This window comes from Neopsephotus bourkii, unplaced genomic scaffold (genome assembly GCF_033783945.1).
Source record: "Neopsephotus bourkii isolate Nb327-2 ecotype Australia unplaced genomic scaffold, CSIRO-AGI_Nbou_v1 NB_1120, whole genome shotgun sequence".
Lineage (NCBI taxonomy): Eukaryota > Metazoa > Chordata > Aves > Psittaciformes > Psittacidae > Neopsephotus > Neopsephotus bourkii.
Genome location: NW_026901606.1, coordinates 1442102 through 1456706, shown reverse-complemented (window position 1 = coordinate 1456706; position 14605 = coordinate 1442102). Strand labels below are relative to the sequence as shown.

Below are 14605 nucleotides of genomic sequence, written 5' to 3'. Positions count from 1 at the left end.
ATGCAGGCGGCATCACACAAGCATCCCTCTATGCCACACAAGCCCCAGCACCTAGAAACCACCTCTAGTAAAGGTTGAAAGCCACCCTGCAAGGAGACGCTGACTGCTGTCATCACAGCCACACCGAGGCATGGCTCACAAATGTCCCCAGCCAGGGGACTTCAGGAGTGCCCCACTCTCATGGGGACATCAGCAACACTGTGCCAGGCTGCTGCTGCCCTCCAGGCATGCTCCCTAGCTTGTTTGAGCCTACCGCTCGAGCACCACAAGAAGTGGAGAAACCCGACTGCTAGCCATTAACAGGGGGGACACCAGCATTAGAGAATGCTATTGCTCCTGTCAGCCATTGCTCACTAAACATACTGAAAACCACAGGCCATTCTTCCCCTTTTTTCCCCTACAATGCTGTGCTGCACCCAGCATTATCTTCAAAGGGCGAAGCAAACATGTTTGCTAAACACGAGCAGGCTAAACACATCAGCCTTCTAGAAGCAATTATTGCTGCTAGAGATGTAGTGAGTCCCATTGTTTTGTGGTTCAGAAAGCAAGACCGGTTGCACTGGTACAGAGCAGAAACCCCCAAAATATGGAGGGAAACAGGCAATGAAGCCAGTGCTGGACATTACCTTCTTCCCGCCGTCCCAAACAGGTTGGGATGCTCTGGACCAGGGTAGCTCACCTGCCTGAGAACCTTGTAAATGTGGAGTTGGGGCAACATCTCACCTTTCCATGGCCTTATTTCAGGGCAAACAGCTCAATGCCCCAAATTCCTTCTCTGTGCAAACTGTAATCATTCCTTTCTATCAGCGCAGGGTAGCAGAGGGGGGAGCGCAGCTGGGCTCCCTGTGGTACCAAGCACTTCAAGCATGTATGTCAAAAAGATGGACAACCATGGATGACCAGAGAGACAGCTGGGGGAAGGAGAAGGGAAGCTCACAATACTGGCGAGACTATTATAATTAGTGTAATAAGCAGCGATCACAGCTTGGCAGCTGCCTTCCTGCCCTGAGCGGCTGCTACGTGCATAAAGCCATGGCTAAGAAGGATGTTGACACTTGCTGTAACATCTCTGCTTTGAAAGGAGTTTTGACTTGGTGAAGTTTCCATTCCATGTAAGACACATAGGAAATCACTTCACTGCATTCCCAGCCTCTCCACCTTCACCTGAGCAAGCAGCACCTTGTGCTAATGGAAAGGACATGAAACTGGGTTTAGTTTTGGTGTCAACTATGATTTTGCAAATGGCTTTGAACAAAACCTTGTTACCTCCGTGTCGAGGCATACTCAACTTTCTGAAGTCCCTGGAGCCTCAGAGATGAGCTCTTCTACAGAAAATGGCAAAACATGATAAAAATAATTTACACTGGGCATATATATCCATCCTCCTTGGATGGGCTCATGTCCAACATCCTTCTCCAAAGCATCCCCAAGATACATTCCTTTGAAACACACCTGTCCCCATCCCCGCCAGGTTTGCAGAGAGTTGGCCCTGAGTATACAGTACAGAAGAGTTGCTCTGCAGCTCACCAAAAGCTGAAGCAGCCATGGTTTAACAAATGAGATGTCTCCATAGGAGAATATTTTAAAGGACTGGAAAGCAGATATACTGCACTAGAGTGCAATGATTATTTGTACTACCAAGAGTTAATTGGTTTGGAAACATTTAAAATGATGGAGAAGTTACGGGGTAGAATGCTCATTTGAAATCAGTTGGGGATTTAGGTGAAAATGCTGCTTGCTGGCAGCCCACCAGCACAAGAACCAGGCTCCAGGCATCCCTAACCACCGAATTTAGGGGTTGGATCATCATCCACAGCCAACACAGGTTGCAAAGTTGCTTATGTGACAGGCTACAGGTACTAAGCTGCAAAATATGCTGTGGCTTAGACCCAGACTAATTCTGACTCATTCCTGGTGCTCGTGCTCCAGGAGGGATTGCTCTTCTCACTTTCTTCCTGCTACCCCCTGTTCTAACAGAGGTGGTCAAGGAAAGCAGTCAGATGCTCAAAGTATCTGGATATTTTGGCAGTAGTCAAGGATTCAGCTCCCACTGTTTTTTAGTGGGCGTTAGACACTGAGAAAGTGCTTACCGGGAAGATGTTTGGAGGTGTGAGATCTAAGCTCTTCATGCAAGGGACAGTTTCCTACAGTGCTTAAGAAATTGAGAACATGCAGACAATGAGTAAAATGCTTGGAAAGCAGGAAATGTTTATATTGAGGAGATTTAACCCCTTGTGAAAGAATGAAGCCCCAGCCAGGCTGGGCAGGGATGCTCAGGAGTAACTGCAAACAGGCAGTGACCAGGATGCCAACAAACAGTGCATCAACTGGTTAAAAACCACAGCACATGATGCCAGAACAAAGATTTCTTTAATTTCCTAGTGCAAAGAAACATATTTGTACATCCTTGACAAGCAGCATGCGAAAGCAACAGAGGAGCACGAGCCGTTTGCTGTGATACTGACCATCCCCAGCTCCTGGCTGAGACACAGCTCACCTGAGAGCTTGAGAAGAGAAGGCTCTGGGGAGATCCTAGAGGGGCTTCCAGTACCTAAAGGAGCTGACAAGAAATCTGGAGAGGGGCTTTTTACAAGGGCCTGTAGGGACAGGACAAGGGGAATGGCTTTAACCTGACAGAGGGGAGATTGAGATGAGCTCTTAGGCAGAAGCTCTTCCCTGTGAGGGTGCTGAGGCACTGGCACAGGGTGGCCAGAGCAGCTGTGGGTGCCCCATCCCTGGCAGTGTTCAAGGCCAGGTTGGACACAGGGGCTTGGAGCAACCTGCTCTAGTGGAAGGTGTCCCTGCCCGTGGCAGGGGCTGGAACTGGATGAGCTTTAAGGCCCTTCCAAGCCAAACCATTCTATGACAAATGGATGGCAGAGACATCTGCAATGAGTCTATTCGTTAATTAGTCAAGATTGGGTTTTATTTTATCCAACAGGCATTCAGGTTAAGGAGGCAATTCTCTTATAGCTGTGTAAGTCCCTTCTACACTTGTTAAGAAGTAGGACAAAGCTGTCTCCCAGTGACAGTAACACCAAGTTGAACTTTCTTTCACCCAAGGAAGGTGCCTGAGGGCGCAGCCGGAGCTGCTCATGTCACTTGCTGTGGCTAACGGCATGGGACAGGATCAGCATCACAGACCTTTGATCCCAAATCTATCAGACCTGTGCCACCAGTACAGCCTGTGGCATGAGCCTGGGGCCGGCGTCAGGCTTAGCGTCCTGATCCAAAACAAGGTGTCCTAAAATGTGACACAAGATCCTGTCTCATCTCAAAGAAATATTTAACTCATCTGGCTGCTACTGCTTTGATCTTCCACTTACACTGTGGAAAATTTAACATCCTTTGTCACGATCCTCTATCTGAGGATGCAATGGCCAGTAAAATAAACCTATTGCAACCATTCAAATACTTTCACTTAAACATAAGAAACACTTCAGATTTACAGCACCAGAGTAATTTGATAACTTGTGTTGTTAATGAAACAAGCATTAACAGCATTTTATCAGCAGTTTTAATCTTCCTGGCATCATTTCATGTCCACAGACAACTTCACTCCATAACCTGATACCTGCAGCATATGCTGGACAAGACCCCCCGCCACAGTCAATTTCCAGTGCCCTGAGAATCTCTGCTAATCCCAGCCCTTTACAGCAACTCAGCAATCTAAAAAGGAGACACATGAAGTCACTTAGGCTTATCTCTCTAATTGTCTGCCTGCGAACCAGGGGGTCAGTGTCAGTCACTTGCACTCACCTAAAGACATGAAAGAAAAACCAGACCTGAAATAACTTACTGTGAGCATTTTTACTGAGTGAAGCTATTGAAATCCTGCTTACTGCTGCAGGTCCAAATGCAGTGCTAGCTGTGAGGAACACATTGGGGTAACAAAGCAAGTGTTCATACCTTTCCTCTGCAGCAGCGCTTTCCAGGACTAGGGCTGTGTAACAGACTCCAACTCTCCTGACAGCCTTCTTGCACTGCCCAGTGCCAACACAGTAAAAATGTTAATGAATGCCATCTTATAAATATTTAATGCACATTTTCCTGTGAGCCCCGCTGTGATTCAATAGCCACTTCCTTCCCCAGGCCTTTCTTTCATTTTTATTTTTGCACAAAATACCAACAGTTGGAACTATACCCATGCGACCGAGCTGCTGGAAACACCACTGCCTAAACCAACAGCAAGAGGGCAAAATCCAAATGCAAACTTCCAAGGAATGCAAAGAGAAATATAACCCAGTCAGAGCAAATATTTCATCTCAGGTGCCTCCTCCCAGGATCTGCAGGGAAAGAAAAGCAGAGGGGACAAGCCAGCAATATACTTTCTTTTCGAGTACCGTTATTAGCCTGGTTTTATTGTCTTATTCCACTGCATTTGGAGGTACTGGCCACAACAGCGGTGCACTGCACACACCACTGTGATACGGGCATCCCTGGACCAGCCCCTGAGCTGCAACTCATCCATCTGAAACTTGGACGATGCCCATGATTGTCCAAGGTTACACAAGCAATCCAGGACAGACATGGAAGAGAACATGGATCACCCAAAGGTGTCACCGTTGCTGCTCTGGTATTGCTACATCTGTGATGCTCACCCATGGTGTCCAAAGCACAGCTGACCACGAGATCTGCCTTGCATTCACGATGTCATGGTGATCATGATACAGAAGTACTCGGATATTGTTTTCTAAGCCGTCAGAATTGATATATTCAAGCCTTTCCCACCAACCCTCATCTCAGAAGCTATTTTGCAAACCAAACCAAACCAAAAGCTGCAACTCTCCTTGGATCTCCTTGGGATCACCCAAGACCACAAACGTACTGCCAAGTGTCCAGCACTAGCCAGCACAGGCAGCACTGGTTACAGGGGCTGTGCATGCTGCCAAACATGACACATGAGATTGAGTGCTGCCATCCAAGCACATCCCAGCTGGATCAAGCGTGGTGCTAGAGACATGTTTGTGTGGCTCCCCACAGCTCTGCATCATGGGGTGATGATCCGGCTTTTACATGGGCCATGGGAAAAGTTTCATATGAGAAAGGAAAGCTGTACAGTCCAAATTCATGCCAAACTGCTAAGAATATAAAAGACTCAAAGGAATAAGGCTTGCATGTGTCAGAACTTTTGGTAATTCCTCCCAAATACATATTTTTTTTTGGCACAAATACTAAAATGTAACTGGAGGGCAAGCATTTAGTTCTATTTTAGCTGGGAGAGTCCCATCTTCTGTCTCTCCAATTTATATATGGAAGCAGGCTCATCACGCAATGTGTTTCAGCGAGTTCTGCATCAGGGAAGGGTGTGAAGCTAAGGCTAACAAGGGGAATATCATTAAGAATAATAAACAGTACAAAAGCATGAACAAATAGGCTTGTCTGAAGCACAGGCTGTTGTTACATGCATCTCAAGGAGCCTCCAAAGTGAAAAATCTGAGTCTTTCTACTCTGATATATGGGAGAGAAAGCAACAAATGGTGGTGCATGCGCAAATACTGGTGAAGAACTGGTGCCAACTGGTGAGGCTGCTTCTGCAGTGCTGTACAGAGGAACTGTTGCAGTGCTGTACACTAATGCATGGGAAACTTAAAGGCCACTTGAAATTAAAAGCTGCATTTTATCCTCTAGAACTGGCTTTAAAACACCACTCCATCCCCATCCCAGTTAACACACACAAACAGCACATTCAGAAGGCTCTGGGGAGACCTTAGAGCAGCTTTCAAGAAATCTGGAGAGGGGCTTTTTACAAGGGCCTGTAGTGACAGGACAAGGGGAATGGTTTTAACCTGACAGAGGGGAGACTGAGATCAGATATAAGGAAGTTCTTCCCTGTGAGGGTGCTGAGGCGCTGGCACAGGGTGCCCAGAGAAGCTGTGGGTGCCCCATCCCTGACAGTGTTCAAGGCCAGGTTGGACACAGGGGCTTGGAGCAAGCTGCTCTAGTGGAAGGTGTCCCTGCCCATGGCAGGGAGTTGGAATTGGATGAGCTTTAAGGTCCCTTCCAACACAAACCACTCTCTGATTCTATATTTTGTTTGCATAAAACTGATGCCAGGAATAAACGTACAACTAGTGTCTCATTTAAAATCCACTGCAGCCAGGAGAGCCAGCCCATGGAAAGCACCAACACCCAACTTGGCATCACATCTGCAAACACTGCCACATTCCCCTGGCCAGTCTGAAACGGCTGGTTGGATTTATAGGTCAGCAGATCCACATATAAAGTAATGGTGCTAGTTTGCTCAGCCTCTGGAAGCAGTTCACTTCCATCCCCCTCCCACCCCCAAGGCATTTGTGCTGGTGAAGGACCTGCAGTGGCCAGAAGGATGCTCCAGTCTCCCAGCATGGTCCCTAGTCACCACGCTAACACTGCGACTGTCTCACAGGCCCCTGATGTGGCACCACGAGGGAAGCAGCTCATCTAAGCTCCCTTATTGACCTAAGGTGACAGCTGTCTTCTGGAGAGGAAAAAAACCTATTTAAAAGTGAAAAAAAGGAGCTGCTTCTCCCCCCCCCCTCCCCTGAGTGCACAAATTCACTCATTTAAGGTGTAAGTAGATCAAGTAGCTAATTAAGGAAATAACCAATAACTTAATCAAGATCATTAGAGGAACCAGCATGTTGCTGCCATTATTTAAATGGTAGCAAAGCAAAAAACATGTTCATGCAACCGGCACCTTCAAGACATCCGGGTGGCCCAATCTTCGAAGGGGGAAGGCTCTCATGTCACCCCATCCCTTGTGCCAGAGCCACTGAGGAATATACTCAGATCTGGCAATTTCCCACAGACAGATCATTGAATCATGCCCCAGCCGCCACCACAAAAATCCCAAGGGAATGGTTCTCACGTTGAGAGGAATTCACTGTGAGAAGCACCATGGAGTTCTGCTTCAGGACACAGCCCCTGCCTGGTTTTGGTGCAAGAGTAGAACAACCCCTTTGCAGAAATGAAGTCAAATACATTGGGACCATATGTGTTTTGCTTTTGGCATCTTGTTTTGACTTTGCTCCTGGGATGGCCTCTGTGATTTCCCTACCCACCCCCACAAAGGGGGCGTTTGCATCCAGTGCCACATCCCTCCTTCTAATTACTCCACCAGTTGCACTGATAAAACATCTGCTGGAAGAGAGAAGGCTCCTAAAGCACACAAATGAAGGCAAACAGAGGATGCTGTTAAACACCCCCACTCCATAAACAGCCCCAGGACCTCTGACCAGTGCAGCCATCCTCTGCCTTCTCCAGCAGGAATGAATCCTTGTTTTCAACCAAGCACACAGTTTGTCACTAACACAGCCTCCCATCTGCTTAATTTCTAACATATCCAAAAGCAGTGGGATTCATCAAGTTTGATTCAGTACTTAGAAGTCGTTGTTTCACTTAAAAGAAGCCTTTGTTTTGCCTCAAAGAAAACTGGACATTTTCTTTAACAAAGACAGAAACAATCCAATATCCAAAGTTAATGCAGGATAAAAGGTTATTTCTAAACGCAGGTGCCAAAAGTCCAAAATTCACGTTTTGTCATTCCACACAAATCCCTGCAACAGCTGAGAAGACACAGTCTGGGAACTCAGGGCTGAAGATTATCTCCAGCCTCCTGCAGAGTTTTACTCTCCAGGGGTTTTCAGAGTGAAAAAAGCAGGAACAGCTCAAGGGCTGGTGAGAAAAGTCGTGTTTACATCACGGAAAAGTTTTACTATGTCCATGGGGTCGGATATTAGGAGGGGATATGGCAATTCCCAGCACTGGGGGTGGCCCCTGGGCTCTGCCGGCAGTGAGAACCAGCACTTGCAAAGGCAGGCAGGAATCAGAGCCGGAAAGGAAACTCATTTCCCAATGCAAACATTTGTACAGCATTAAAGCAGCTTATACTTTCATACGCTATAAATCGGGAACCACTAAGTAAGCGACCACTTACCCAGGCTAAACAGGCACACTGGAGAACCCTCATGGAGCAGGCAAAGGCAGAAGGGCAGGGTGGGGAGCGGTGAGGAGAACGCCTTTGGTGCTGTGGCCCATGGTGCATCCTCCGGCAGCAGTGCCCATGCCGGATCGCTGCCTGCACCCCACCAGTGCTGCCGTCAGATGGAAAGGGAAGGAAGGCTCCGGCTGCTGCCCAGCTGCCGAGTGACGCCCACCACAGTTATAGCTTATTGGTGAAAGGCATAAGCCCTAATCCAATCCTGTCCCTTTACCCAAATTTAGCTCTCCATGGAGTCAACATCCCTTCCAGTTTTGACTAGCAGAATGAAAGCAAAGTTACCTTGCCAATATATAAATCACACAGAGAGAAGCAATAAAAACCATCCCCCCATGCTCTATTTGCTTCACCCCTTTCTCCCAAAAGAGTTTCTTTCTCTACCCACTTTGAGGGGACCACAGCCTTGTGTGTGTAGCAAAGAAAACCAGCAACTCCCAGTACGTACCACTGGATCCAAAGTCAACAAGGTAAATATCAGCATGCCAACAATCCCAGTGTTCATCAGAATGCTGAATGGTACCACTGACATACCTGGGTCAGGACTGCATCACGTACAGAGGTTTATGGAACCGGTTAGCACATGGCTCCTAAATTTATACTGAATTTCACAAAGGTAACTACTGAATCATAAAGCACTGCTGGCAAGCAGCCTGCCCAGCTGACACATATGGTTTTCCTTGCTTTTTTTCCCCAGCCTGGTGCAGACATTAGCTGTAGAGACACGTCTTCCTCTGCTGCACTCAGATGTAGATGCTTGTCCACAGCACTCCCTTTTGACACTGAGGATTCACTGGGGGCTATTGACAGCAGTTTGGGAAGCAAAGAGCTACACCACAGGAAGCTCCCTACTGCAGACCCAGAGACCCTGCCTTCATCTGCAAGCAACAGGGATAAAAGCCCCTGACGCAACTCTGCATTTCTGAACTCAGTTACAGATGTGTAACCCTGGAGCAGCTCCAGGACCTGGGCCTGGGTGAGCCTCGAATGCACGCATACAGCTAGCAGTATGTGATCCAGGTGTCCCGGTGAACAAGCAGCAGGATCCAGATGTGGGCAAGCTGCTCCATCCAGCCTTTGCAGAGGCCAGTGATTGAATGGGGTCTATTCATACAGGAATGAGCACAGCTTCCACGAATGCAGATAAAAGCGTTTCTGAGGGATATTCCCATTGTAAGTCCAATAAAGCTCTTCACATTTCAACCCCCCTCTGTTGCAAGCTTTAAATACAGAAATAATCAAAACATACATTAAAAGAATTTATTCTGAGCTTGGCAGTGTTCATCTAAGAACCTTCCGACTCGGGAGTGGGACTGGAAGAGTGCGGGCAGCCTCGGGGATGGCTGAGCCTGGCTCTCCTAGAACAAAAGCAGCTTACAAACCAGGTTTGCCACGTGAGCGCCTAATTAAAGACCGAAGCCCACACAGCAAACAGACAGACTACAGAGGAAATTGGAGTCTAATTTACATGGAGAACGATTACTTACTGCAACCAATTAGTGTCAAGCTGACTGACAGGCTACCCAAAATATGTTCTCCCCACCCTCCCCTGCAAGTCTGAGCTTCCCTCACTGCTGTATTCTCCCTAGCTTGTTTGGTAGGTGAGCAGTAGCACCTCACCACTAGACACTGGACGGCAAATGGAGACATTTTGAGCTTCCCCATAACAAACATGCAGTTAGAGCAAACCACGTGCCACTCAGAGCAAGCCTCAGCCAAGCAACAGCAGAGAGCAGTGCCATGTACTTGTTTTCCTTAAATGACATCCTGAGGGTCCCAACAAGAAATTAATCACTTATGAGAGATGCTCCCCTTTGCTGGACAGATATTCTTCATGGAGGCTTTCACCCTATGGGTTGCAATCATGTAGGAGACCTGCAGGTAAGGGTTTGTGGCAGCATAGCAGTAGTATTTGCAATGTGCTCAGGCTGCTGGTTTTGGGTCCCAACCCATGCTGCTGATCTGTGACACCGACAGGAAGCACCACCCTGCAGCATCGCTGTTGCCAGACAAGATGCCCTGCTCCAGGCACCTGCTCAGCTGCTCACAAAATAGCCCTTTCTTTGCACACCAGTCCCCCTCTTCCAACTGATCACAGTGGGACCATAACTGCTCAATGGGGAAATGGAGAATCCAGAGGGAGCTGACATGGACAGAAAACCTCCCCCTTGTCTGGCACTGCACAGGAGTGCCCACGGCACAAGTGCCTGTGCTGGGGAAGAACACTGCCTTCACTGAGGGCTTTCTTCTCCAGATGCCCTGGAAAAGGATGACTTCATCGTGTTTCCCAAAGTACAAGCTGGTTGCTAATTCTGCAGAAAACCTTCATATCAGATTAGTCCCAACCCTGGTAAATAGACCTTAAAAACATGGAACTGACTAGATGCCACTTCCCTTTACTGCTGAGGAAGAAATGACTCATTCTATCATTATTCTCCTCTTCCCAGCAAAACGCTTCTTATTATCAGGATTGTTCAGCAGTTGTGGTCCTTCCCTTCAAACTCTGGACTGCACATGCATTTTGAAGGCAGGAACAGCATTTCAGTGCAACCTCCTGTGTTATTCTTCATAAACTCCTAAGGACAGTCTCTCTGAGCAGCCTCTCTGACTGCTCTTTAGAGAGCTCTTGTGTATGCGTGTACAGGCATGCAGGGACTACATTTGGGATATTTAAGACCACGCGGTCATCCCTTCCTTTGAGAAGCACCACTATAAAGCATACTTAAGGACTTTCTGGGTCTTCTGTATGGAAGAGATAAACTATTCTTTTAATCTCTGCAGTCTACATGCATATACGGCATTTTAAAGGAAACTTATCCTAAAAAGAAAACCCAGAGGAAATGCTTTATCAAGTATCTAGTAGCTGTTTGGTAGTATCTGGAGGCAAGACAGATCCTCAGTGTAAAGCATCAGCAGGAATCCTTTAATTTCTATTCGTTTCATTCAATGGTGCTAAACCAGTGTACACCACAGGAGCACCATCAAGACAGGTAACACATTACCATCTCACATGGGTTTTCTTTGGGTACAGCCACCACGAAGGCTGCAAATCTTGGTGGCCCTGGTCTCCCTCCTGGTTAAATTAAAAGCCTCCATTGATTACCAAGTGGATGCAATGAAAATGCACATGTGCTCATGCTCCTCAGAATTAGGCTGTTAATCTGGTGTTTATCTCCTCCTGGAGTTTATCTCCTCCACACCCCCTTTCTTCCCTGGGGACTGACTCTCTGCCACTTTAACTGCAGCTCTAAGGACAACACATGCTGATTCCTTTTTAAACTCCCCTCCAGTGCTATGCCCTGAACCAGCTCTTCGGAGAGGGAGCCTCCACCAGCTGCAATTCCCATTAATTCCCCTTATGATTAACAGGTCAGCTAACGCCACCCTGATGACAGTGGGCTTTGGAAGTGCAACTCTATCCATATTATCTATGCATAAAAGACAATCATTACAGGAGCAAATGGCTCACTGAGACTTTTATCAGCTGCGTGCTTGCTGCTCACTTCTGTGCCGCTAATGACTATACAGAAAGCTTCAGCCTCATCGCCCTGCAGTGTCTCCAGGCAGAAGAACCTCTCCTCTGCGGTGATGTTGATTATAAAGGCAATCATTCCTGGAGGGGGGTAGGGACAGGCAGGAGCATGGGGAAATTAAGAGGAACCTTCTTCTGAGTGCATCCCATTAGGGCTGGTGGCGACTCCCCTTGCTGACCAAATAGGTGGGCTTCCCCGAGCCCCCTCTGGAATTAGGGAGGAAAGGCGAAAAGAAGGAAAAAGGAGAAAAAAACAAATGAAAAACAAAATAACCCTCAATAACAGCAGCAGACATCACCCTGCCTGTGAGCAGGGCACAGAAGAGCAGCCTCCTCCCTGCAGGCATTGCAGTGCTGGTGGTCACTCAGGGGAGACCCGCAGACATAAAAGGCAGTAAGGCCAGTTGTAAAGTACTTGTAAAACAGCTAATGGTCTCAGGTCCTTTTAAACCATCATGAGCACTGCTAAATCACTTCTTTTATTTGCTTTCTGGCCAGATTTGCTTAGATTTGAGCTCACCATGTTTACGCTGATACTCTGCACATCCTAATGCACAGGTCAAAGCTGGTTGTGGACCCACGAGCCAACCCACACCAGAGACATCACTGCCATGTCTGAGGACAATCCTTCCCCCTCACCTTTCCAGTTTCAACTGTAGTTCCATGGGAAGAAAAGAAGAAACCAACTTAACAACATCTTCCTTTCAATATGCACTAATTGGAACTGTTGTAATAATAAAAACCAGAAGGAAAGGTGAGATCTCCAGTTGCAAGCACCGTGCAGCCCTGCAGCCCTGACCCTCAAACTCCTGACAAGGTGACACGTGATTAAGAAATACCCATGTTAATCCCAACTATAAAGTGCTACATTCAGGCAGTTAAACCACTGGAGCAGCTGAGCGCTCCTGGAGACCTCTGTACCCTCCTTTCCTATAATCTTTTAAAATGCCCTCTTAAGGAAAGGCATGGCTTCTGCAGAGAGGAACCTCCCACCTCCTTCCAGCCTTGCCGTGTGTGTGTGTGTGTGTGTGTGTGTGTGTGTGTGTGTATAAAATGTTCTTGGCTGCTTTCAAACACCACACATTAATCTGTGCAACGGAGCCTTGTTTCCTTCAGTGTTCAGATGATTTCTCTTAGAAAGAGAAGACAGAGCTGTTCCACTTGGCATCACACCCGTTCCCTGCCCCCTTCCAAGCCTTTATTTCTTGGTTTTCTTCAGCATCACCGGAGTAGCTCACAAGCCATCACTCCAGATACGCGTGAACCTGGAGAAGAATATATTGCTGTAGGAGCATACAGACCTATAAGACAGCCAGGATGCTCAGAAACAGAACTGGAGGATTATGATTTTAATGAATCAAATTATGAAAAATACCATGACTCCATTCCTGCAGCTTAGGACACATCAGTTAGTTCTCCCTCAGCCATTTCTTTGCCTGAATCTGTAGTGACAGGAACTGTTCCTTGAATTAAAGGCTCCTGGAAATGAAACCCAAGAGAGGTCCCACCTAGACAAGCCCTGTGCACCAATAAATCAGAGCATCCCCACCACGCAAAGGGCTCTCTGGTACAAAGCCAGGCATCTTTATTAACACCACTTTCTGGGCTGGGATTTTTGTGCCTGTCTGCCCAACATTTACACATGTAAAGATCCCCATTGCGCAGGCTGCTGCCAGCCAGGCACCTCGCTGGCTGCTTTTCTGCAGCAGCTGGAGCACGGTCTAAACTACCCACGTGCCACTGAGACCCAGATGGGTGGATCATGATGCCTCTTCAAGTCTTCATTAAACATAAAAATGGTCTGTAGTTGCAGTCAACAGGCTTCCCACAGCTGAAACTTCAGCTGCAGCTTTGCCTGCTGGGAAATGTAATCTCAGCTGTACTGCAGGCAGAGGGGAGATACTCATTGCTGGACCATGTGGTCCCTTGCCATGAGTTATGGTGGACATTTCCCTTCTTCACCCCACTATCATCACCTCGGGCATTGTGGTCCACAGAAATTACCAGAGCCTGAGGAATGCAGCAGGAGCAGAGCAGAGAGGGACTTCAGACCTCCACGATGCCTGGTACCAGCAACTGCTTAATCACACCCAGGCTCACCATGGAAGGGATGAGCACCTCTCTTTGCTGTGGATGGGCTTCTCAGGAGGGTGGATGGAAGGGAAGGGTAAAAGCTGTATGCAGATCATCATACAATGATAGAATCATGGAATGGTTTAGGTTGGAAGGGACCTTAAAGATCATCCAGTCCCAACCCCCTGCCATGGGCAGCGACACCTTCCCCTAGAACAGGCTGCTCCAAGCCCTGTCCAACCTGGCCTTGAATGCTGCCAGGGATGGGGCAGCCACAGCTTCTCTGGGCCCTCTGCCAGTGTCTCACCACTCTCCACCCACTTTAGTTTAAAGCCATTCCTCCTTGTTCTGTCACTGCATGCCCTTGTAAAAAGTCCCTCCTCCTGTATGAGCAGCCCAAACCCTGCCAGCCCCTGGCAGCTCGAGCAATCTCAGGCTTCTGCAGCACATCTGGCATTCTGAAAGCTGCAACAGAACACTCCACTTTCCCTTTCTTCCAAGCATCCCCAAATCCCCAGCTCCTGGCATTTTTACAACGATTAAACATGCAGTTCTCAACACTGAAACCCAATAAACCAAAGAAATCCATATGGCAGTGACCCCACAGACCAGCAGCCATAATCTTGGTGCATCAGATCTGCACAATAAGCGAGTCTTATTTTATTAGGACAGGGTTTTTCTACAACTAAAATGGAAACAACTGTGAAGATGAACAATGCCTGTGATAGTTTTTTTGCTGCACTCCATTAAATACAAGACACACCAAATCCATTTTTCCCTCCTTGAACGACAAACTCCACAGTCTGAAATTAAGCCCAGCAGGGTCTGTAAGATCCTGTATAGATTTCAAGAGATAGCATGACTTTTTGGGAAGCCTGCCTGCTATGTATACACACTTTGCAAAATCACTCAAGTACCTCTGGCACCCAATATAAACACAAGGAAAGCTACAAATCATGCAGTGTTTTTATCTCAACACAGCCGACACTGCAGAGCAAGCTGCTGATTTGCCATCTCATGAT

General features: G+C 47.5%; 1 protein-coding gene across 3 annotated transcripts in view; it reads right to left on the bottom strand.

The window, feature by feature from the left end:
* The window catches only part of PRICKLE2 (prickle planar cell polarity protein 2), a 104858-nt gene that overhangs the window by 47539 nt on the left and 42714 nt on the right, over window positions 1-14605 (bottom strand). The window contains exon 1 of one of the 3 annotated variants that reach the window (XM_061362329.1): window positions 7919-8067. The exons of the other annotated variants lie outside the window; for them this stretch is intronic. The gene's annotated coding sequence lies outside the window, so the exon portion shown is untranslated. Of the gene's footprint in view, window positions 1-7918; window positions 8068-14605 lie in introns of those variants that run through there. 3 annotated transcript variants of the gene reach the window in all.